This window comes from Adiantum capillus-veneris, chromosome 10 (genome assembly GCF_014529385.1).
Source record: "Adiantum capillus-veneris isolate H3 chromosome 10, ASM1452938v2, whole genome shotgun sequence".
NCBI lineage: Eukaryota > Viridiplantae > Streptophyta > Polypodiopsida > Polypodiales > Pteridaceae > Adiantum > Adiantum capillus-veneris.
In genome coordinates this window covers 127,565,404-127,591,608 of record NC_140940.1, presented here as the reverse complement: position 1 = coordinate 127,591,608, position 26,205 = coordinate 127,565,404, and the positions used below count along the sequence as shown (strand labels likewise).

The following is a 26,205-nucleotide window of genomic DNA, read 5'->3' as shown; positions in this document are numbered from 1 at the left end:
ATTTAAAAGTACTACAAAATAAAGTATCCATAAAAAATTAAAAATCTTCACAAAAAAAACTCAAAAGGCTAAAAAATGAAATAATGTATAGCTAAGGGTAGAGGGGTGGTTTGTACCCCCCCCCCCCCCCCCCCCCCCCCCCCCGCAACCTCGGATTCGCATGTATCTGTTTGAAATGACCGGCCGCAATAATGGGCGCGGTAATGTCCGCGATAATACCTGTGTGTGTGTAGTAGTAGTAGAAAACAAAAGGGAAAGAGGGGGGAGGTGCTTTGTTTTGTGTTTACCTCTTTCTTTGTAGCACGGTTGATCTTCGGCTAGGTTGAGCTTTCAAAGATGATGACAGAAAATCCGATTCAATGTTGTGCTTCCAAAGACGATGGTGAAAACTTGGACGAAACCCCCTTCAACGAAACTTGGGAAGCTAGGAGAAGGAAAGAGAGGGAGGGGGGGGGGGGGGGGGAGCTTGGAGAAGGAGAGAGAGGGAAGGGAGAGGGGGGTGGGGGAGGGGAGGGGGGGAAGCTTGGGAGCGATGGCAGAGAGAAAGAACTTAGAGTATGCAGCAAAAACGCGGCATACTCTGCCTTCTTGCTTATTTTAGGTGCAAGACATTACCGCAGGTATTATTGCACGCGCGCACACACACACGCATAAATTGAAAAAAAAAAGAGAATCCATAACATACCTCGTTCATTTGGAAATGGTTGCTTCGCTAGGCTTGTTTGGAAATGATTGCTTTGCTCGGCTTGTTTGGATAAAATGTTATATAGAAATGTTAAGTTTGTTAGATAGATAGAGAGAGAGAGAGAGAGAGAGAGAGAGAGAGAGAGAGAGAGAGAGAGAGAGAGAGAGAGGTAGATAGAGAGATAGAGAGAGAGAGAGAGAGAGAGAGAGAGAGAGAGAGAGGTAAAGAGAGAGAGATAGAGAGGTAGATAGATAGATAGAGAGAGAGAGAGAGAGAGAGAGAGGGAGGGAGAGAGAGAGAGAGAGAGAGAGAGAGAGAGATAAATTTAAAGAGGGGGATAAATAGAGAGAGAGGAGAAGGGAAATAGATAGAGAGGGAGAGAAAGAGAAAGAGAAAGAGAGAGAGAGAGAGAGATAGATAAAGAGAGTGAGAGAGAAAGAGGGATAGAGGTAGATAAAGAGAGAGATAATTAATGAGAGGGAGATAAATGAAGAGCGAGAGAGATAAAGAGAGAATGAGAGAAAGAGGGAGAGAATTAATGAGAGGGAGATAAATGGAGAGAGAGAGATAGATAAAGAGAGAATGAGAGAAAGATAGAGAAAGAGAAAGAGATAGGGATAGAGAGAGAGAGAGAGAGAGAGGGGGGGGGGGGGGGGGGGGGGGGGGGGGGGGGGGGGGGAAGAGAGGTAGAGAGGAAAAGAGAGAGTATATAGAGAGGGAGAGAAGTAGAGAAAGATGTTTATAGAAAGAGAGACAGGGAAAGAGGGAAAGAGAGATATAGGGAAAGAGAAAGATAGGGAAGGATAGAACAAGAGAGAGATAGGAAAAGAGAGAGAGGAGATAGAGAGGGGTAGAAGAAGAGAGAGAATGAGAGAAAGAGAGAGAGAAAGAGGGAGAGATAGAGCGAAAGAGGGAAAGATAGAGAGGGGTAGAAGAAGACAGGGAATGAAAGAAAGAGAGAGAGTAGATAGAGGGAGAGATAGAGAGAAAGAGGGAAAGATAGAGAGGGGTAGAAGAAGAGAGAGAGAGAGAGAGAGAGAGAGAGAGAGAGAGAGAGAGAGAGAGAGAGGAATAGAGAGAGATAGGGGAAAAGGGAAAGAGAGAGAGTAGATAGAGAGGGAGACAAATAGGCAAAGAGAGAGAATAGAGATAGAAAGGGAGAGAGAGACATAGGGAAAGAGAAAGATAGGGAAAGAGAGAGAGAGTAGATAGAAAGGGAGAGAAATAGAGAGAGAGAGAGAGAGAGAGAGAGAGAGTAGATAGAGACGGAGAGAAATAGAGAGAGAGAGAGAGAGAGAGAGAAGTAGAGAGAAGAGAGAGAGAGAGAGAGAGAGAGAGAGAGAGAGAGAGGAAAAGAGAGAGATAGGGGAAGAGGGAAAGAGAGAGAGATAGGGAAGAAGTTAAGGAGATGAAAATTGGGCTCCAAAGGGATACCTGAGCAACCAGTACCAAAATTACCTTCAAGGCGAGGACGCTTTGTTGAACGAAGTGCTTGCTTTACATAGAGGCGTAGGCATGACTCTGGGATGGAGCTTTCGCTTCGTAGTCTAATTGCACAACCGAGAGGGGGGGGGGGGGAGAGAGAGAGAGAGAGAGAGAGAGAGAGAGAGAGAGAGAGAGAGAGAGAGAGAGAGAGACTCAGTGAGAGAATTGTAATGTTACGATCAATTGATCACTTAGACGTTGAACCTAAGTGCAACCAACACAAAACGATGGCTACATTTACAACCATAACTCTTTATCTCTACTCAAAACGATGACTACATTACGTATGTGTATATATATTTCTGTGTACATATATATTTGTTTATGCATGTATGTAGGCACTAAGTATGGGAGCATAGCACGCAAAGGTTAGACACTTCCTCTTGGGTATAGTCCTTTTTTAATTGTGGCATTGCAGTCATTGATCCACTCATGCATGGATTACCGCAATGTACCTTTGGTTTTACCACGGTTGAGACTGTGATGATATCTAAAGAGGTGCACTTGACCTTTGGCACTACTAGCCTCTACTTAGGTCTACTAGTATATATGTGTATCTACATGTTTGTGTGCTAATATACTTTGTGTATGTATCTATAGATGAGTGAGTAGGGTGGAAAGCTTAATCTTATATTGCTCTTTGTAATGTAGATGTCAGACAAGAGACCAACTGGTGGGGAGCAGCCAGCTGGCTCTTCTTTTGGTTGGTTCACATCCCAGGTGGGCTCCCACCCGGGGTGGACATTGCCTCCAGTGGACCCGAGTCTTGAGTCGATGAGAACAAGCAAAGAAAAAAAGAATGTTTCTATTTCGGGGCCGTACGGTTCAACCGATGGAGCTGGTTCCCGACTTCGAACCCCCCCATGCTCACCGCACTCTGACTCTCCCAGGCCTACCAAACAAGGCCGACAAAACACAAGAAAAGCATCTGTTGAATCACCGCCCAAGGGCCCGGGGGATTCACTATGGATTTCCGTATGGTATCACATGAGTGTACAAGAGGGGGGTTTTTAGAGGTTAGACATAAGCGTATACAATAGGGATAGCCCCCCATTATTTCATGCTTGTACCGTATGCATAAGGGAGGGGGGACCTACCCCGCGGAGGGGGGGGTATTAAGTGCTTATGCCATAAGACACATGCCCTAACAAGCCAATCAAAGAATCTTTCACATGAGGGTGTTCTTCTTGGTATTTCAAAGAGTTAATTTACTCCTTTAGCAAACTAAGATAGCTATACCAATGAAAAAAATATGTACCTCCCTGTCCTCTCCCTTAGCTAACATCTTTAAGACTTGTTCAACAAGCTTCTAGATTTGTTGGGGTCAATGCTACCATAAACTTGACTAATCTTCTTCTATGTGTGCTTTGAAAGGAAGGAGAGAGAGACAGATTTGTCTGAGACTCCTATCTGCCTGCTCTGCCCACGTGTCTTCTTCTCCCTTCGTCCACTTGACTGGCTCCCCGCTATCTCTGTGAAGCCTTTCCCTTTTCCATTTGGTGGCATCTGCTTAGATACCCATTAATAAACCACTTTCAAAATTGACCACACATACGACACACTTGAATACCCATACTAATAGAGATCAGTTATGGATGTTGTACTTGGCAAATATACTTGCTCTTCTATTCAATGTTCGGGAAAGATGTGTGTTAGCTTAATATCGTGCCGTTTTCAATTTCAAAAAGTCCGGTTAAGGGCAAGGGGAAAAGGAGAAATTCCGCCTCAAAATAGAGAAAAATAGTGTAAAAATCCAAGAAAAAATCTAATTTTCTAAAATCTCCTCTTGAAAAATTTAAGGAAAGAAATTTTGTATGTTTGGAAAAATGATTTTTCCCGAACACTGCAAGTTCTATTGAATAGAGATCAATTGTACATATCATTTGGTGTCTACCTTAAACTTGGTAGGCCTCGTGACTTTGTCACTTGTTCCCTAGGCACTAGTAAGGTCTCTGTCAGACGTAGGCGCAAGACAGGGCCCAAAAATCCCTGCTTGGGTGCTTTGGCTGTCACACACAACGGAGGCTCTCTCCTTTCGAACGTCTACATCAGCAAATCAGCTTGTTCCACTTCCGCTTCTCCAGGCACGAGCAAGAATTTGTCGCCTATTTTCACATGTCGTGCCCTTTTTGCTCTTCATGTCCGCTACTAGGCGAAGTTGACCGAGGGGTCTAGGCCGGGTGAGCATTCGTTGCAGCGGACGCACACAATAGCCAATACCTTTTTGCCATGTCAATTGCACACACATACGGGCAAACGTGTGTGACACGAGCCTAACTGAGTTCCAATTTCCAAAAGCCCGGGCCCGAACTTTCCAATTCATTAAAGAGTGAATGGATGGGGTGCTCCTCATTTCCAATTTCCAAGGAAAGGAAGAGAGAAAGACTCAGCTGGAGCGTGAGAGGCTAGAGCTAGAGCCAGGACTCAGGAGTAAATTGCTGAATGCCCATTCCTTGGGCGAATCTAGAGAGAGAGAGAGAGAGAGAGAGAGAGAGAGAGAGAGAGAGAGAGAAGAAGAAGAAGAAGAAGACGAGCGATTGCAACAGCCTAAGAGGGGGGGAGATGGCAAGCACCCTCCTTCAAGCCCGCTATGCTACCCATCCGCGCCAACAGCTCTTCCCAACCCGCCTGTCAGTGCTCCCGCCGTGCCCTCCTCTTTCTTCTCGCAACCGCCACCCCTGCTGCCATCTTCGCCAAGGAGGCTCTCGCTGTTGCTACCATCATCAAGGTGGAAGGTCCCCCTCCTTCCTCCGGTGGCCTGCCTGGTACTGATAATGCCGATCAAGCCCGAGACACGGACCTTCCATTGAAGAAGATTCCAACCACCTGACAGGGCACCATGCCTGACGAGCTGGGAAGCATTAGTTCTCTAGAATCGTTGGATGTCAGCCGCAACAACTTGTCTGGTCCGATGCCAGAATCCTTGTCTGCATGGTTCAATCTGAAAAGCCTTGTGCTCTCCTCAAATACTTTCAATGGCAGTCTCCCTAATCTGTTGGTGAAGCTCGTCAATCTTCAAGTCCTCGACCTGGCAGAAAACAATTTATCGGGTAACATTCCTTTCTTTTTAGGCTCATTTGGCTCATTAAGAGTGCTAAATTTGACTGGGAACCACTTCACGGGTGGGATACCCTCATCTCTGGGGAAGCTCTTGGCCTTGCAAGTTCTGGATCTGAGAGGGCAAAAGCTTTCTGGGCCCATTCCGGTCGAGCTTGCCGGTTTGCCGAACTTGCAAGTTCTTGCTCTTGCTGGTAACTCTCTCAAGGTTCTGTCCCTTCAGTTCTTAGCAGCCTTTCTACAGCCCAGGTTTTTGATTTCCAGAGCAACAGACTGACTGGCACCATTCCCTCTAGTTTGGGGATGCTACAAAAGCTGATGGTTCTCTCATTATCAGACAACCACTTGTATGGCGGCATTCCCTCAGATATTGGCAATTGCTCCCACTTAATGGTTTTTGAGGCCAGAACAATGGGCTAAATGGATCGATACCAACAGAGACGGGCATGTTGGTGAAGCTACAGAAGTTGGACATAGGCATGAACAACCTTGCAGGTTATATACCCCCACAATTATTCAATTGTACAGCCTTGTTAAAATTGGACCTTGATTACAACCACCTGACAGGGCACACACGCTCACAATGGGAGGCCATCACCTTGCAAGCAAAGCGATGCATGACTTGTGGTCGTGCTTGTGATGGCCATAGCAATCTAGGGATGGGCCAAGATGCATGCTGCTATTTGCGCCGCATAAAAATGCCAGACTAATCTCATTAGGATCAGGTTGGGCTGGCACTCGAAATGGATGAGGATGGCGGCATGATGCATGAAGATGTATGCGCTTGCCACCCCTTATTTGAAATTGGAATCTCTAAACAAATCAATGGTTTTTATTTTTTGAATCCATTAGGAATACATATCAATTAGGTGGTACTAGCTGCAAGATAATTGAAAAATCTCCAGAATCTTTGAAAATGCTCTCTCAGGTGAGTACGTAGGTGAGTACGTAGGTCCTTGGAGATGTCCTCGTGGTGTTAAGCAAAAGAGAATGAAAGCAAAGGTGGAGACTGATCGTAGGTGTCGGGGAGGAGAATACGTCACCATGGAGCATATGGCGAGCAGTGAGGCTAGGCACGACAGGCTCAGAGAGCCGGGTAGGGATGGCGCAGGACGAACGTTTTTTTTTTAATAACAAACAAAGCGCCTTCATAGTCTAGGCGCTTCGATGCAGCGGTTAGCCAGTATGATTTGTTTACGAGAATTCCAGAGTTCGATTCGCATGCTAGTTTTGCTTGGAAGGTGCGTTGTAAAGGTGAGGCAAAGAACTATTATATAACTGGTTTTCGGAAAGGGGACATAGGTCAGGTACAATATAATGGTTAAGATAATCATATGAGCATGTTTAGCTCTCCTCAGGTTACAAATTCTATAGTCTCAATTTGTCACATGGTCATATGGCTTGACTGGGTGTGCCATCTTGAGCTATCGATTTTTACCTTCAGTTCTTCTACCTATGCATATGGCTTGATCGGGTCTCTTGAGCTATCCATTCTTACCAAATGTGTAGTTGTGCCTCTTTTTACGATAAAAAGCGATAAACTTTTTAAGACTGTTAGTTACAAATTCTATAGTCTCAATTTTTCACATGGTCATATGGCTTGACCGGGTGTGCCATCTTGAGCTATCGATTTTTACCTTCAGCTCTTCTACTTATGCATATGGCTTGACTGGGTCTCTTGAGCTATCCATTCTTACCAAATGTGTAGTTGTGCCTCTTTTTACGATAAAAAGCGTTAAAATTTTTAAGACTGTTAGTTTTTTTCCCATGTAGTTACAAATTCTATAGTCTCAATTTGTCACATGTTCATATGGCTTGACCGGGTGTGCCATCTTGAGCTATCGATTTTTACCTTCAGTTCTTCTACCTATGCATATGGCTTGACCGGGTCTCTTGAGTTATCCATTCTTACCAAACGTGTAGTTGTGCCTCTTTTTACGATAAAAAGCGTTAAAGTTTTTAAGACTGTTAGTGTTTTTTTCCATGTAGTTACAAATTCTATAGTCTCAATTTCCCACATAGTCATATGGCTTGAGCTATAGTTTCTTGCCAAGACACGTCTAGCATACCTTGGGTCTATGTGTCACACATACACAATGTCTTTATTTTGTATATAATTACAAATGTAGTCTCAATTTGTCACATGGTCATATGACTTGAGCGGGTGTGCCATCTTGAGCTATCGATTTTCACCTTCGGTTCTTTTAGCTTTCAAAGTGAAATATGGTATACCAATGTGTCACATTAGGTTAATGCAGGAGCTTTGATGTGATAGTTTGAAATAGAATCAAAAATATCTATATATATGTAGTTGGACTTAGAATGCTTCTTTTTTTTAATAGGATATCTATATAGTCATTATGACAGAGGGTAAGAAGAAGGCATTTCTTTAGTCTCTAAGGTTAACTCTTTGCAAGGTGATTAGTGAATTGCCGAAGAAGCAATTAAAAAGTATCGTGCAAAATGAGACACTCATGGATAAAATGCTTGAAAAAGAAATTGTAAGTGCGGTCTTCAAGCAATTGTAAGTGCGGGCTTATCCTAGATTTATCTAGGTATACTTTTATGTTTTCATTTTTTGTTTGTTTTGTACATGATCGCCTATCGATGTGGACATGGCCTTTTGGTAATCGTGTGATTAGACTATGTGATTGAAGGTTTCTTATATGCTATGATATGCAGGTTATAATACCACTTTGAAGTTAGATTACTTTGACTCTATTGAAAATGTGCTTGATTTTAATGTGTAAGATAATCCTTAAATCCCACGTGGGAGCCCAAGATGAGGTGGACAGTTTTTTTGGAAAAAGAAATTATGTGATGAAAATCCCATGTGGGAGCCCAAAAAAAGGGTGTACTGATTTTTTTATAGAAAGAGGTCTCCTTACAAAGGAGGCTCTGGCGAAATTTTTAAGATTTATATTTTATGTACAAACTCAAAATTAAATACATATGGTGCTTTTTAAAGGGCATTTTTCTTAAACATAGACGTGCATTCATATCACATATAATTGTTTTTGTTCAAAAAGATTAATCTTTTAACGAGTTGCTTTGTAATGTGTTTTGATTTGTAAAGTGAAGTTTTTCATGGTTGTTTAAGAGTATGCATTATTTGTTATTTAGAGAACAATCCATTTCATATGTGTGTCTTAAATCTTATGTGGGAAGCTTACTAAGTAGCTGGCTAGTATCATATGTTTTGAGATTGCGATTTGTATCAGTTTACAAGGCAAATGTTAATCGTTTTTTCACAAATTACATTGAAACGATTGGTTTATTTTAATTTAGTATTCATTATATTTGTTGTTTTTCATGGTTTTTTCTCTTAACATCTATTGCATATGAAAACACAATACAATGTACACTTCTATTCATTTGCAGTTCAATATGTATTTTTGCAAAAGCATGTGATTATAAAATTGTTATGTTACTAGAGTGAGTCATTACATTCCGTACCAAATCCGTATGAGGGGGGATGGCTCATTGTGAGAACGTCTGTATCTTGTGCGTATGTAGGGGGGTAGGTTAGCATGTAAGATACCGTACATAGGGGGGTTTCTCTAAGCATCCCGGCTTGCACTTCATGATGTTCCTTGTACACATTCACTGCCTCTCCACTCACATGTAAGAGGTCGAACTCATCATACCTGGATTGAGACGACTCGGTTTCCCAACTTGTGTCAGCGTCCATAGAGCTACTCTGTGTCAGTGTCCATAGAGCTACTGTCACTTGACCTAGTCTCCTCTTCAGTTTAAGGCTCAGGAATATCCTCTAGCTTCACCGCTTCGACTTCGTCTACAAACCGCACTCCTTGCTCTTTACCGCACTTCAATGGAGCTTCAACAGCTACACTCGAACTTGGCATCACTCCCTTTGTCCACTCTGGAACCACCTGCACTTCCTCCACAACTGGAATTACTCTAGCCGGCATCTTTGGCATAGGAACCATTCTGTCTCTTTGCAACCAAAGAATCCTTGGTTCTTCTTGCACCTGCACTTCTCTTTGCACCACTTGTGGCTCGGCTACCACCACATTATACTGCTTTGGCATCACTGCATCTTGCAAACACCACCTAGCCTCGCGCTTCTTCAAAATCTTCTTGGTACGCCCTCTCACTAGAGCTACTGCCTCTTCATACGACATTGGACCATCCATTTCCACCTTATCTCGCACATCTTTATGCAGGCAATCCATGAATTTACACAATTTTATAAAACTGGCATTTTCTGCAGCATTTACCTTCATTAACTTCCCCCCAAGGGCTTCAAACTCCCACTCGAACGCTTGAAAATCTCCCTCCAAGCTTTGCTTCAAACCATCTAGCTTCCGCTTTACTTCATCTAGCTGCGCATCCGCTACAAATCTGCTTCAAAAAGCCACCTCTAGGGCTTCGCAATCTGCCTTTTCTTCATCACCAAGGCTATCGAACCATAGCTTTGCTTTACCACGAACCAACAGCGGGAACACTATACCGCACCATCTTCTCTCGATAGACCTCTTTCCAACACGAACAATCTGTAGTCTTGAAGCCAAGTTTCCGCATCTTCAACCCCAGTGAAAATGGAAAATCCTACCCAAGCCATCACTAGCAGCACTTGGTCTTCAAACGCCGCACCTTTGGCATCACAAAAATCACTGCTTCGACTTCAACTAGGAGCATCAGCATACTCCTTCGTGGGGGCACCAAAAGATGGAGAGGCCCGAATGGGGGAACACACCCGGCACAAACACAAAGGCCTCTCTATAGCTCAGGGCATTCACAGCACCCCTATCCTCTCGGAAAACACCTTCAAACACACAACTCGCACTAGCAGACCACCGCCTGCTCGGTTACCACTGCTCACACACTCTACAAACCACCACACAAGATACACCTACTACCACTGTCTGTCTCCACCCTTATACACGCACATAGACACTCAATCTCACTCTCTCACTCAAAACACCATCGGTCCGGGGGGCACACACTTCCACACAGCCGACACCGAGGAGAAACATGAAAGCATGAGAAAGAGAAGGGGGAAAGGGGAAACAATAGCACGGGAGGCAACTGTGGCTTGATTGCACTTCAAAAAACATATACACCGGTTTGCACTGCCATCACCATGGCCATTTTCAAGCAAAAGTTACAAAGGGGCTAGCTTCCTAGAGAACTCCACTTTGCAGGCTTCAAACGACACTCCAAAAGGCCAAGAAAAAAGCTAAGAAGAAGCCCCTCATTTGATTAATTTTTGACTTTTATAGGGTGGGGGGTTCAATTTGAGGAAACTACACTTTAATTGGTCCTTTTTGTATCTTTTGGGAAGGGGGGCACCGCCTTTCTCCATCTTCTCTCTTTCTCTCTTTTGCTATTGGGGGTTTGGGGGGGGGGGGGCATTAGCGATGTCGCTATTGCCCCTTGGCGTTTTTTATTTTTCATCCTTCAATTTTTGCCCTCTTTGGGCTTAGCCTTGTACTGCCTCTTTGGTCTGACTTGACTTTAACTCACCCCTCTGGCTCCTCTTTTGGCCTTGCATTTGGCTTGGCTTTGCACCTCTCTCTCTCTCTCTCTCTCTCTCTCTCTCTCTCTCTCTCTCTCTCTCTCTCTCCAATTCCTCCTTTGTCCTCTTTGGTTCCGACCTTTGCCTTGCCCAGTCTTGATTTGGCCATCCTACCCCTTTGTACACACTGTTGCTCTTGGACTCGTCTCTTATAGGGCTCGTCCCTCGGCATTCGACTAGGCTCGCCTACCTTATTCCCTCACGGGACCCCTCCCCTCTCGCTACCAATAGCGATATCGCTATTGAGTCGGGGGGTTCGCCTTCAAAAAGGCCCAGGGGCCGTGGGAATGGCGCCCTACCCACCTACCACGTCATGAGACCGCCTCCAACCCACGCGCGGCCGCGCCATCTGCGCCGCCCACCTCCAAAAACGCTGAAATCTCCGCACATCGCAGTTCCCCTGGCGTCGACACAGCACTGCAAACCACACACCCTAGCCACGAGCTCCCAAGGAGCCCTTTTGCTTCACAAACCTCCAATGAGGTTGCGCTCCAATTCTTATACTCCGGGTTCAACCACTGCACGCCCGCATGTGGGATATCTCTGCTCGCCACGTTGCAGCGGCAAACTTCATGGCTTCAAAGCCTTGCACAATTTTGAAAACATTCCATAAATAACCAAATTTTCCCCTTTTTGCTTGTCTGCTTGCCAACTGGCACCCGATGATCAGATTTCGGGGCCGTAAGGTTCAACTGATGGAGCTGGTTCCCGACTTTGAACCCCCCCGTGCTCACTGCACTTTGACTCTCCCAGGCTACCAAACAAGGCCGACAAAACACAAGAAAATCATATGTAATCATCGCCCAAGGGATAGCCCCCAACTTTGACCTGTAGTATCTTGTGGACCAGGAACCCGATTGGTGAACCATCAATTTGTGCTAATTCCCCATGATGCACACTGCCACCGAGAACCTTGGCGAGGCTAAAAAGATGCCAGATGGCACACCCTCCATTGCAACCAAGTGGGCTCAGACCCGGCCCCCGAAAAATCTTCTAATGGCCATTACTTGCGATCCAGAGCTTTGATTCGCAATCTGAAAAGATAGGCATGCTCCGTAACTCGAGCTCTACACATGTATGCACTGACATCAGCCCGGGCCACTTGTCCCCAGCTGCCCTGTCCGTCGGGGATCTGCTACACACTCCAGCTTTAAACCGCAATATCTTGAGCACTAGGGCTCCGTTTGACGAGCCGTCTGGACCGGCTTCGAAAGTATAGTGAACACTACATTCTCGCACATAAAACCCACATCTCGGGCATAGCAGGCCACCAACCTGCTTGGCTCTTCACAACACACCTTTGGCCTAAAAAACCACTTTGAGCATACACCTCCCCCATCCTTGGGCATACACCTCCGAGCATACACCTCCGCTATCCTTGGGTTGCCTAGGGCCTTGGTACCTGCCCTAGCCTTCTGCATTGCACTCGACTGCCACCTTTGCCTGGCATGAACCATCTCCTAGCTCGGACCAATGTTGGCTGCACCAACGCTAGTGGTGGGGGGCGGGGGTTGCACTAACTTTACTTTTGAAAAAGGGGGCCTTGGACGATCGCGTGATCCACCCCCAAGTGAGGTTCCACGCCATCTCCACACGTGTCAACTGCCCACATTGCACGATGGCCATCGCCCTTGTTTACACCTCCGCTATCCTTGGGCTGCCTAGGGCCTTGGTACCTGCCCTAGTCTTCTGCACTGCACTCGACTGCCACCTCTGCCTGGCATGGACCATCTCCTAGCTTGGACCAACACCAACGCTAGGGGGGGGGGGGGGGGGGGGGGGTTGCACTAACTTTACTTTTGAAAAAGGGGTCCTTGGACAATCGCGCGATCCACCCCCAAGTGAGGTTCCACGCCATCTCCACAGGTGTCAACTGCTCACATTGCACGACGGCCATCGCCCTTGTTTGCACCCCCATCCTAGTCAAAACTCCACCGTCGTGTGTCCCATTCAACACCTTGCACCACGCGCAGAACGAGTAGTGCCAATACCATGGCTCATGAGAGAGGGAGCTCTCTCTCTCTCTCTCTCTCTCTCTCTCTCTCTCTCTCTCTCTCTCTCTCTCTCTCTCTCTCTCTCTCTCTCTCTTTTACACTCCTTGAATGGACCACACCCCAGCCCAAATACTCCAGACTCCCCGGCCGTGCGCTTGCATGTGGATTCTTATGCAAGTACATGGTAGCTCAACAAGGCATGGCCCTCCAACCTCCACAAGCTTCACTAAAACTCCTCCAAAAAAGTTATGTTTTTTCTCCCCATCTCATTTGTCATGTAGCTTGGTGCTCACAAGTCTGATGACCTTGCCATAATGACTGGCCGGTAGTCCACTCCAACGACTACAATTCCCTCGGCCTTGCCACATCTTGACCTCGCCGAGGCCACCAACCAAGGCCTCTAAAAACGAGAAAAATTATATGTATCCACCCCTCGAGCAAATGATCGAAGTTTCACCAAGCCATAACTTGGCAATCGGTCACCTGATTGACAAGCCATCGACTTTAAACTTGAGTATCTTGTACATCGGGGCTTCCTTTGACGATCTATCTCGACGGTCTTCTAGAGCACCTCAAACACTACATATTAAATCATTGACTTGGTACTTTGGGTTCCTTTACTTGTCATCCCAACAAAGAAAATCTTGAAGCCATTTTGGCCTAAAAATCCACATAATGCTTACACCTCCACTATAGTCTTACCGCCTCTTAGTACCTTGTCTTCATGTCGGAGAATGGACTTGCCAGGCTGCAGCACCTCCTCTTGGTTCTCTTGCACACCTCTAGCACCACTTCTGATCTCGACCAACTTTATATGTACCATCATTGCCTAGCCCCCTCGTCAAACATTCATGTTCGACAAAAAGTATATTTACAGAACTTTAGAAACTGGTACACCAAACTAACAACTCAAAGCACTTGCAAAACCACAACCCTATGTACACGCTATGTAAAAACTCTTCATCTCCTCTCTCACACTGCATACTTTAGGTGCGTTTCCCACCCCCGTTGGCTATAATATAATGCACCTCAATCACTAGACTTCTTTCGAAATATAGCTTGAGTTGCACACTGTTCACCATGTGCCTAAGAAGCTTACCACTTTCTCCTAGCAGCAGATAGGTCCCATTCGAAAAGGCCTTCTGCATTTTGTACGGACCCATCCACTTCTTTTTTAATCTCTTCTAGAACGTGAAATCCAAGTAGCTCTCGTACTTCATCACTAGGTTTCGCTCTTCTATCTTCTTGTTTGGTAAGTTCTAATTGAATTTAGCAATCTGCTTCTCTCTCTTCTTCACATAGTTGTCCATTGCTTTGTCTCCTTGTCCATTTGTAAAGCCTTTAGACTGGCTAGTCGATCATGTAGAGCCTTCTATTGAGTGGCATTGACACGCCACACACCTTTCAAAGCACCTAATTGTGCATGCACTGGCAATACAACATCCTTACCATAGAACAGTTCAAACGGAGTGAAATTTGTAGCCACTTTATAGGACGTATTCTATGCCCACAAACACTTCTCTAGATTTCTCCCCACTCAGTCTCCTCCTTATACACATAATTTGTCAACATTTTAACGGTTTTTCCATTAGCATTTTCAACTAGACCATTGCATTGGGGGTGATAGGGTGAGGAAAATCGATGTTGAATCTTTAACTTCTCCTCTAATGCATGCATTAACTTGCTCCTAGACCCCTGAAGCCTATCTAAAACTAGAACCCATGATACCCCAAAATGGCAACAAATGTGATCAAATACCAATTCAACTACCACATAAGCATTCACTTCCTTCACAGCCTTGGCCTCGGCCCACCTTGTAACGTAGTTAGTGGCTACCACCACATACTTCTTACCACTTGTAGACTTTGAGAGTGGAACTATGGCATCCGAACCTTACTTCTTAAAAGCACTTTGTGCCACAATGGCACCCTGGGACTCTGCTGTCAATCACCTTTTACCTATAGTCTAAAATCGTGGCATGTTTTTCACTAGTAATGCACATCCTTCACTATGGAAGTCCACCAAAAGCTTGCTTTCAACACTCAAAATAGAACTTGGTCTTTACCCTAATGTTTGCTATTGTCATGGCATTGCTCCAACACTATACCTATCTCTTCCTTATACATCGCCCTCCTTAGCACTTCGTCATGCCCATAGCTCATTAGATCTTCACCTACTGAGAGGCGGAAGTAAAAAATAGACCCGGTGGCCTCTACACCAAGACTATGCACAATGGCCTCATCATGGGGGATACACAATAGGGGCACAATATGAGCATAATGCAGCTTGTGCCTTGCTTTTACGCTTGCGGGGATAATGAGAAATGTAAACAATTTGAGTAGGGAAAGAGTGTCTTACCACCTCTTCTATGCTAACAATACAACACCCTGGCAAGAGTGTCTTGATGACTTGAGTCAAACCTTCTTGAAGCTCCTCCTCTTCAGTGGTCCAATTAGAGAATTCAAGAAGCCACTCGTCCATGAAGAGAAGTAAACATGTCAGCCTTGTAAACTGAAGGTTTCAAGAGCCCTCCTCAGTGGGGGCACCAAATGAGAGGCGGAAGTGAAAAATAGACCCGGTGGCCTCTACACCAAGACTATGCACAATGGCCTCATCATGGGGGATACACAATAGGGGCACCACCTAGCAAGATATGCGGCTAGGACGCATACATATACACAATGAAGCATGCCATGGCAAACAATTTCAAGATCCACGCCCAAATGTGGAATGGGGTGGTCGGAGAATAAGGTGAGAGGAGTGGTGAATGAGTGAGAATGGGCTTGCTACTCGTGCATGTTAGTAAGGAAGATAGTGCGGTAGGGGAAACTTGTGAGTATGCTCACTTATCATACAAGAGGTGGTGAATCCGCACACCCCAAGATGGAAGTAGCATGATGATAGGAATATGAGAGGGAGAGAGAGTGTGTGTGTGTGTGTGTATGGTGGCGAATCCGCACACATTTACATAAGCAGAAAAAAACGCAAGGAACAAGCATATACCATACTCACAATGAGATGTATCCAAAGCGACACAAAGTATGGTACCAAGATGGAGTGTGTTGATTGCTTGCAAAAGATGAATACAATAGATAGCGTATGGCACGAAAATGAGAAGGGGACAAGATCGTAGGAGGCATAATGGAGAGATGGGAGTTGATGGCGAGGAATATCATGAGTGTGTCCACCATTCTTCTTCTTGAAATTGTGCCGTCAACCCTTAATTACAAGTGGTGTGGACGTGTGGTGCTCATCTTTTGTGCATGGTGATGGTGATGATGATGGTGTTGTGATTATGTGATTAGGGTTCATGCTACAAGCATGTAGCACAAGAGTGTGTATGGATAGGGGTGTGTGTGTGTGTGTGTGTGTGTGTTCTCCCCCTTAGTGAGCTCTCATGGCCTCCTTATATAGGGAAGGAGGGGAGGATTTAAAAATATTTCTATTTGAGGTGAGTGTCCCACTTTGGTGACTAGGAAAATGGGGTGCATGTGACTATGGCTCCCATCTTGTCTCCTCATTAAAATACCAGAGTCAATAGAGAGAGAAGATGAGAGAATGTGGGTAGGATGTAGAGGATAGGAGATATTTACAATAGTCTAGATTTGGCTAGACATAAGCTTATTAGGGAGAGAAGAGAGAGGTAAGAAATTTACAAGAGAGATTGTCAAAGGTGGATAGTTGTTGATGAGGATGGATCCTCCAAAAATGGTGATAGAATCACTCTAGACTTGCCAATACCTCATTAAAAGAGCTTTGTCTCTTGTAATCATGTTTGAAGACTTGTAGAACCATAGCCATTCTAGAGGGAAGAAAATTGGGGATGGCCTGTGTCACCATTACACGAGAAAACTGGGATCCACTACAAAAATCATATTTCCGTGTTCATAACTCCAAATATTCTGAAAAAAATTGAGCTAAAAGTTGAGATCACGAGCTACATCTTTCATGTTGAATGCTCCTTCAGATTCGGGGTTCTTCTTTACTTAAAAAATTCAGCCAAATAATGTATTATTTGTGGCTGCAAAGGTCTTTTGGTGGTCCCTTTTGAGTCGACTTCTCTCTTACCTTCAAGTGTAAGCTTCTTCATGTGTATGAAAACGTGACCTAGAGTTTTGAAAATATTGGCAATTATCTAGATGTAGGTATTATTGAAATTTGAAAGTGGGGTTGAGATTTGAAAATGAAAACTAGTGAATAAAATATTTGGTAGGGTGGAATAATATACATACATGAAAAATATATTAGAAAATACTAAAATATATAATGTAATTTAGAATATATATATTTAATATTTAAGGTCAAAAGAAAGATCAATTAAGAAAGCTTACTTATTAATGCTACATCGTGATTGATTAGCATAAGTCTTTTTTATTTAATAAAGGCTAAAACGTTTGTGAAAAAGGAAGAAAAAATCAAAAGTAACTTATATAATAGGAAATATTTTGGTAAAAGGGAAAAAATATATGGAGGGTTCCCATGCATGGAAAAGCTTGCCTCATTAGTCCTCCCCCTAAGGCTAGAGGTATTCATGCCTCTAGTGTTGTACTTGATTCTTCTTCAATTGAGGTGGAGGAGTCTCCCTCCTCGGGGATTTCCATCATAGGTGTTTGATCAAATCTCAAAAAGTATTGCTTCAACCTCCATCCATTGACACATGTTTTGTGGAGCCTACCATCTGCATCCATCAATCGATAACTGCCATTGGCGTAGCGCTTTCTAATGACAAATGGCCCCTCCCATCTGGGTGAAAACTTTTTATCCTTCCTAGTGTCAAATCTGTTATCATACCGTAGGACCAACATACCTTTCTCGAGACCTTTTGCCTTAAGTCCCTTGTTGGAGGTAAGTTGACGTTGCTCTGACTGTGCTGCATAATAGTTGATAGCATCTTCTCTATCTAGTTGAAGTCTCTCTAGATCAAGAATGTGGTTGTGGAGATGAACATTAGGACGTTCCACCTGCCCAGCTAGCACCCTGAGACTAGCCAATTGTACTTCAATGGGTAAAATGACTTCCTTACCAAACACCAAGTGATATGGTGTGAACCCAAGGGATGTGCGAAATGAAGTGCGATAAGCCCAAAGTGCAGCCATAAGATGCTTGTCCCAATCACTTTTGTGATTGTTTACATGTTTAGTGATGATCTTGCAAATCATACAATTTACCTTTTCCACCAAACCATTGCATTGTGGGTAGTAGGGAGTTGAGTGTCGTCATGAGATACCTAACTTCTCCATTAGCTCTCCTACAAGGTCTCCTCTAAAACCTAGTCCCCTGTCAGAAATTATTTCAAGAGGAGTGCCAAAACGGCAACAAATGTTTTCAAATACGAACTTAGCCACTTCCTTAGCTGTAATCCGGGTGGTGGCAACTGCTTCAGCCCACCTGGTCATGTAGTCCACACCCACGATGATATAAAATTTACCTGATTCGCTTTTTGGCAAAGGCCTAATAGCATCAATTCCCCATTTCTCAAATGGTCCATATGAGATTATAGGAGTCTGTGGCTCATATGTGAGCCTCCTATCCCCTGCCTTTTGACATTCCTTGCATGTTTTACACCAATGATGCACATCCCTATGTAGACTAGGCCATACAAACTCGGCTTGTAGAATCTTTCTACTAGTGATGTCAAGTGCAAAGTGTCCTCCGCAAACACCATCATGGCAACTTGAAATGATTTCAGTGATCTCTCTAGAGAGAGTACACGCCTAAGAATTTGATTCTTACCCTTGCAGTAGCGGTCGTCATTGATAAGGCGGTATTTTGTTGCTTTGCGCACAAGCCACTGCTTTTGGCCCTTAGTAATATCCTTAGGACACTCTCCTGTGTCCAAGAAACTCACGATGTCAGGCATAGCATCGCTACCTTGGAAGAGAGGCAGCTTCAACTTGATAGCACCCACCACTGAAACATCTTGCAGCTTCTCTCTAGCTAGAGCATCTGCTTCTTGATTTTCTGCTCGAGGGACATGATGTAATTGTACAACTTGAAATTTTCCTAAAAGTTCCTTGACTTTGCGCAAATGGCCTAGCAAGCTATGATTTTTACAAGCCCAAGTTCCTTGTATTTGTTTTATTAAAAGCATGGCATCACCAAATACATTTAACCGTTGAATGCCCTGTGTCACACACCACTCTAACCCAAGAGTTAAGGTTGCATATTCTGCCTCATTGTTAGAGTGAGAATCCAAGAGATTCCCAATGGAGAAAACCTTATCCCCTTGCTCGTTGAAGATGAAAATGCCTGCTGCAGCTTTGTCCACTTTCCTCTTGTAGGCTCCATCAAAGAAAAGAGAGTGAGCCTCCTTTACCTTAGGGGCTTCTAACACAGGTGTAATATCTTGATCATTTGTCTTTATCTTTAGCTTCTTTTCATAGTGGCGATGAGTGAGAAAACCTCCTAGACTGGCCCTTGTAGAGTTCTCCACTTGCATTGTGTAGTCAAACTCTTGTAGCCTTGTGAGCCATTTGGAAATCCTAGAAGAAACATCCATGTGCTGCATTACATAAGGAAATACTTCTTCCATTGTTAAGATTATGAATGGTCTAGATAATAAATAAGAGCGAAATTTGGTGGTAGCAAACATTAATGCAAGCACCATGTGCTCCACTGCCGTGTATCCCTTTTCTAATGGAGCCATCACTCGACTAGAGAAGTAGATAGGACGCATGAACGAAGTTTGAGGATCCTTTTGCATCAATACAGCCCCAAGTGTGTCATTGCCCACACTAGGGTTTACATAAAATGGCTCGTCCTACTTTGGAGGTGCTATGGTGGGAAGTGAAGCTAGAATTTGTTTTACCTCATTGAATTGTTGTTCATTTTCTCCAAGTGAAGATCTCTTGATGGGTAACTTGTTGTAAAGGGAGAACCACTTGGGAGAGCAAGTGAATGAACCTACTCAGATACCTCACCTTTTGAAGAAAAGAGACCAACTGCTTTGTTGTGGTGGGAGAGGTCAAAGCTAGCAAGGCTTGAATCTTGCTTGGGTCAGCTTCAATGCCATTGGCCGAGATCACATGGCCAAGAAGAGTAACCTTGCTTTCACCAATGTGGCATTTCTCCACATTGAGTTGGTCCCCCAAAGCTTGTAGCCTAGCTAGACCTTCATAAACTTTCTCCAAATGAAGAGAGCGAGAGCTATAGATACAAAAGTCATCAATAAAAACACGGATTGATTTTCCAAAGAATGGCTGAAAAACAAATGTCACATATCGCTGAAAAGTGGCTGGAGCATTAGTGAGACCAAAAGGCATAACTCTGTAAGCAAAACATCCCCATGGTGTGATGAAGGTTGTCTTCTTTTGATCTTCTTCAGCGATGCTAATTTGGAAGTAGCCTGAGTAGCCATCACATACCGTGTAGCGCTCATGTCCTGCTACCTGATTGAGTATTTCGTCTTGAAAAGGAAGAGGAAAATGGTCCCTCTTTGTGGCTGCATTAAGAAGCTTGTAATGAACACAAGCCCTCCACTTACCATTCTTCTTTGGTGTGACTACCACTGGAGAAACCCACTCTGAGTCTTCAATAGGATAGATAAAACCGGCTTCTAGCAATTTCCTCACCTCTTTGAGCAGGGCGTCTTGTTGAATTACTCCTAGCCGCCTGAGCTTCTGCACTATAGGTTTACTTCCCTCCTTGAGCTTAATGTGACGTTGAACTACTGTGATGCCAGTGATTTTATCATATTCATCAATGAATAATGTGGTAAAATTACTTAGCATCAAAATATAATCTTCACGCTCCTTCCCACACAACTCACTAGAGAGCATTTGATGTAGCTTACTTGCTTCTACCAGAGGTTGTATACCTGGTGTCTCCCCTTGGTTTGATGATGAGGCATCAGGTTGCTCCATCTTCTTAGGGTCCTTGAGAATGATCCCCATCACCTCAATGCTACTGTCACTTTCTTCACCCACTGTTGACTCCTCCTCTGAAGTGGTTGAAGACTCACCACTAGAAAACTCATCCATAGAGGTTTCTAGATCCATGTCGCATTGCCGACCTTTCTTCATGTCGTAAAGTATTGGCCTCCGTTTTGCATCCTTCATCTGGATTATGCCGGTGTCCCAGTCCTGCTTAGCTCTCATAGACATAAGCCAAGGCCTCCCTAGAATGATAGGATAGCCCTCCCCTTTGTGTGGCATGACAAAGATGTCCACATCTACCTCGGTGTTGAATGTCTTTATCCTAACTGCATTTATGACACCAACACATTGAACTTTTAAATTATTTGCCATTTTGGCTCGGCATGGTGCCGGCCGACTCACCTCTAAACCCAAACGGTGCATCATTTTTTCACTCATGACGCATATTTGTGTGCCACCATCAATGTAGATATTGGAGATGTGTTGCCCTTTGATGTAAGCATCCATCACTGGTAGTATGTCATCTAGATTCCTCCTAGAGATAGCCCCAGCTATCTTTGGCTTTGGTCGTCTCGTGCTAACCATCTTTGTTCATTGTCTCCTCACCCTAGGTGCTAGGTGGAGTAATTAGGGCCAGGTGATTTTTGGGCCCTGCACAGAAACATCTTGAACCAAATCATATGGTTTAGAACATTCACCCAAAGAGAAATCTACAATGTCAATTTTACGTCATGATTTGGACGGCTTTTTGCTAGATTCCCCTTTAATCTTCATCTTTTCTTCCTTTTGGGAAGATTCACCATGCCTAGTGCATTTTACCCCCATGGCATCTACTCCTTTAACCTTGGTCTTATCCTCCTCCACTTTCTCCTTTCCTTTACCTTCAAGACTGATGACGCTTACTGTTTGATTGGCAACTGGTGGTGGGGGTAAGGGTGGAATGAGAGGTTGTGCTGGTGGTGGTGGTGGTGGTTGTGGTTGAATGGGTGGTTGTAGAATTTGCATGGGTGGTGCTTGTTGTGGTGCCCTCGGTGGTGGTGGTCTTGCTCTCGGTGGTGAAACCTGGTTTTTCCTGGCTCCTCTGTTGAAACTCGTCCTCCTTGGGTGTGGACAGTAGTACATGCCATGACCATCCTCCCCACAATTGTAGTAGTGGTATTCTTGGTTTTTCCTTCGTTGTCCTCTTCCTTGCTCTTGGTTACGATTGTGTGCATGCCCTTGTTGTATCAAATGGACTGAGAGATTCTCAAGTTGATTGGTGATTCGATTGAGCAGGTCTTGCTGATCTTCAATTGGTTCTTGTGGTTGAATCCTCTAGGCGACTGTTGTAGGTGGTGCTAGAGGTGGTGGGGTCCTAACGGCTTCCTCTCCATCGATATTCCTGGCTTGTAGGCGCAACTTCTTGTCTTTAAGGTGGGCCACTTCAACTGCTAGCTCATACGTAGCAGGAAACCTTCCCTTCACCTTCTCTTTAAGACTTGGCCATAACCCAGCCACAAACCGATCCTTCTTTAGGAAATCAGGTGCCCCCTCATCCTCTCTTAGCGATGCAACCCATCGCCCCCATAAATCTACAAACTTTGACTCATATGATGCGTATTCCAGCATACTGCCTTGCTTCAACTCTGTCAACAATTGCCATAGCTTCTTTGATGTTGTGCCCTCTCCAAAACGCTTGACAAAGGCTGCTCTTAATAAGTCCCACCGTTCCTTGGTTTCTTGTGCCAAGGCATTGTACCACGATCTTGCCTCCACCTTCATTAGAAGTGGGAAGATGCGCAAGCGCTAAGCATCATCATCTCTCGCAGAGATGACACATGCTATTTCCAAGTTGTCTAGAAAGTCTGCAGCATCCTCACCCACCTTACCAGTAAATGTTGGAAATGCTACACTTGCCATTGTGAGAGAGAAAATTAACTCGACTTAGAAATCTTTTTTTAAAAAATAAAAAAATAAAAAAAATAGAGATTCAATACATGGGTGCTCGGTAGATGGAAAACATACTATACAAGGATGAAAATAACTACATCAAAAGACACTTCATGATTAATCATAGGGAGGATAAAGGGTAGAGAAGAAGTGTTTATCTCTTCCAGTCGTTCTCTACCAAACATGGTTGTAATGATCTGCTGATAAAACATCTTGCGGTCCAAGATTACTTTGATTGATTGAATTCGTTGTGGTGCATAAGTTTGGTTCCTTGCAAAAGGTTGATGTGCTGGGTCCATCACATGATAATTCGGAAAGGCTCTCTCCTTCGTGGTGGAAGGTTATAGTCGGAGGTGTAGAGCTCTTGGTAGTCGAGGTCAAATTTATAGTATCACAGGACAAGGTTGTCTTCATCTTCTAGCTCGAGGACTGTCCCTCTAGCAAGCTCTTGGAAGAGCTTGAACTCTCTCTCTTTGAGCAACTTCACTTTCCTGCAAGATAGAGTGCCATCTAGTGTATACACAGGTGTGATGAGGTAGGTGGTGTGTCTTACCACTTGTATTAATCCAAGTTGGATGGATACATAGCAAGCTGTAAAGTCGTCATCATAGCAACACCCCTTGAAGGTGGAGGGTCTTGTCTTTCCGCCAAGCAAAACCTGTGTCAAAGACCTTGTCGATGACAAGCTCCGCCACTTCACTCGGTAGACGACGTAGAATCCATGCTGCTGTTTCTAGTTCCTGGCTCATGAGATGAGAGTGAGGTATAGAAAGACTTTGGAGGATTTACCCTTTTGTTTTGGAGACGGGGTGATTGTTGACGCTGGAAAAACCTTGAATCTTTCGGTGCAAGGGAGAGGGAGGGACCACGCGTTGGTAGTAGCTTCCTCAAGTTGTGAAGGCTTGTTGTGGATGTAGGTGGAATAGGTGGCAAAGATGGGGACGTAGATGCAGAGAAGCCTGGTGCTACTTGAAAGCCTACCGTTGTGAGAACGTCTGTGCGGATGTCGAGGGAGAAAATGATGGCCTTTTCTTCACTTTGGGTTGCACTCATGTCGAAGGTGCGGTTTTTTGGCTACAATGTGAGCATAATGCAGCTTGTGCCTTGCTTTTACGCTTGCGCGGATGATGAGAAATGTAAACAATTTGAGTAGGGAAACAGGGTCAAACCACCTCTTCTATGCTAACAATACAACACCCTGGCAAGAGTGTCTTGATGACTTGAGTCAAACCTTCTTGAAGCTCCTCCTCTTCAGTGGTCCAATTAGAGAATTCAAGAAGCCACACGTCCATGAAGAGAAGTAAACATGTCAGCCTTGTAAACTGAAGGTTTCAAGAGCCCTCCTCAGTGGGGGCACCAAATGAGAGGCGGAAGTGAAAAATAGACCCGGTGGCCTCTACACCAAGACTATGCACAATGGCCTCATCATGGGGGATACACAATAGGGGCACCACCTAGCAAGATATGCGGCTAGGACGCATACATATACACAATGAAGCATGCCATGGAAAACAATTTCAAGATCCACGTCCAAATGTGGAATGGGGTGGTCGGAGAATAAGGTGAGAGGAGTGGTGAATGAGTGAGAATGGGCTTGATACTCGTGCATGTTAGTAAGGAAGATAGTGCGGTAGGGGAAACTTGCGAGTATGCTCACTTATCATACAAGAGGTGGCGAATCCGCACACCCCAAGATGGAAGTAGCAAGATGATAGGAATATGAGAGGGAGAGAGAGTGTGTGTGTGTATGGTGGCGAGTCCGCACACCTTTACATAAGCAGAAAAAAATGCAAGGAACAAGCATATACCATACTCACAATGAGATGTATCCAAAGCGACACAAAGTATGGCACCAAGATGGAGTGTGCTGATTGCTTGCAAAAGATGAATACAATAGATAGCGTATGGCACGAAAATGAGAAGGGGACAAGATCGTAGGAGGCATAATGGAGAGATGGGAGTTGATGGCGAGGAATATCATGAGTGTGTCCACCATTCTTCTTCTTGAAATTGTGCCTTCAACCCTTAATTACAAGTGGTGTGGAGGTCTGGTGTTCATCTTTTGTGCATGGTGATGGTGATGATGATGGTGTTGTGATTATGTGATTAGGGTTCATGCTACAAGCATGTAGCACAAGAGTGTGTATGGATAGGGGTGTGTGTGTGTGTTCTCCCCGTTAGTGAGCTCTCATGGCCTCCTTATATAGGGAAGGAGGGGAGGATTTAACAATATTTCTATTTGAGGTGAGTATCCCACTTTGGTGACTAGGAAAATGGGGTGCATGTGACTGTGGCTCCCATCTTGTCTCCTCATTATTTAAAATACCAGAGTCAATAGAGAGAGAAGATGAGAGAATGTGGGTAGGATGTAGAGGATAGGAGATATTTACAATAGTCTAGCTTTGGCTAGACATAAGCTTATTAGGGAGAGAAGAGAGAGGTAAGAAATTTACAAGAGAGATTGTCAAAGGTGGATAGTTGTTGATGAGGATGGATCCTCCAAAAACGGTGATAGAATCACTCTAGACTTGCCAATACCTCATTAAAAGAGCATTGTCTCTTGTAATCATGTTTGAAGACTTGTAGAACCATAGCCATTCTAGAGGGGAGAAAATTGGGGATGGCTTGTGTCACCATTATACGAGAAAACTGGGGTCCACTACAAAAATCATATCTCCGTGTTCATAACTCCAAAAATTCTGAAAAAAAATTGAGCTAAAAGTTGAGATCACGAGCTACATCTTTCATGTTGAACGCTCCTTCAGATTCGGGGTTCTTCTTTACTTAAAAAATTCAGCCAAATAATGTATTATTTGTGGCTGCAAAGGTCTTTTGGTGGTCCCCTTTGAGTCGACTTCTCTCTTGCCTTCAAGTGTAAGCTCCTTCATGTGTATGAAAACATGACTTAGAGTTTTGAAAAGATTGGCAATCATCTAGATGGAGGTATTATTGAAATTTGAAAGTGGGGTTGAGGTTTGAAAATGAAAACTAGTGAATAAAATATTTTGTAGGGTGGAATAATATACATACATGAAAAATATATTTAAAAATACTAAAATATATAATGTAATTTAGAATATATATATATTTAATATTTAAGGTCAAAAGAGAGATCAACAAAGAAAGCTTACTTATTTATGCTACATCGTGATTGATTAGCATAAGTCTTTTTTATTTAATAAAGGCTAAAACGTTTGTGAAAAAGGAAGAAAAAATCAAAAGTAACTTATATAATAGGAAATATTTTGGTAAAAGAGCAAAAATATATGGAGGGTTCCCATGCATGGAAAAGCTTGCCTCACTACTAGTGTGAATTTCTGGGCCTTTTGCACCACCCTCCTTCTGTGCAACTTGGACAGACCCTCTCGACATTGCCATGTACTCAAAAACCCTTCAATCTCCTTCAGAGTCTCCCTACTTGCATAAGTGGTTGGGTCACATATAGGCCTACAACATGCACCTGCACTCTACTACTTGCTAATTTGTCCGCCTCTTGGTTTTGCTCTCTTCTCACATGCTTGAGTTGAACTTCTTCAAAAATCTCTAGCATCTTCTTAATGGAAAATAATCAATGCTTCAAAGAATCCCGCTTTACGTGTTATTGGCCTAACAATTGCTTAATGACTAGCAACGCTTTAC

General features: G+C 44.0%; 1 pseudogene; it reads left to right on the top strand.

The window, feature by feature from the left end:
- The first annotated feature begins 5,081 nt into the window (after positions 1-5,081).
- Positions 5,082-5,647, top strand: LOC147449627 (uncharacterized; annotated as a pseudogene).
- Positions 5,648-26,205: the final 20,558 nt, after the last annotated feature.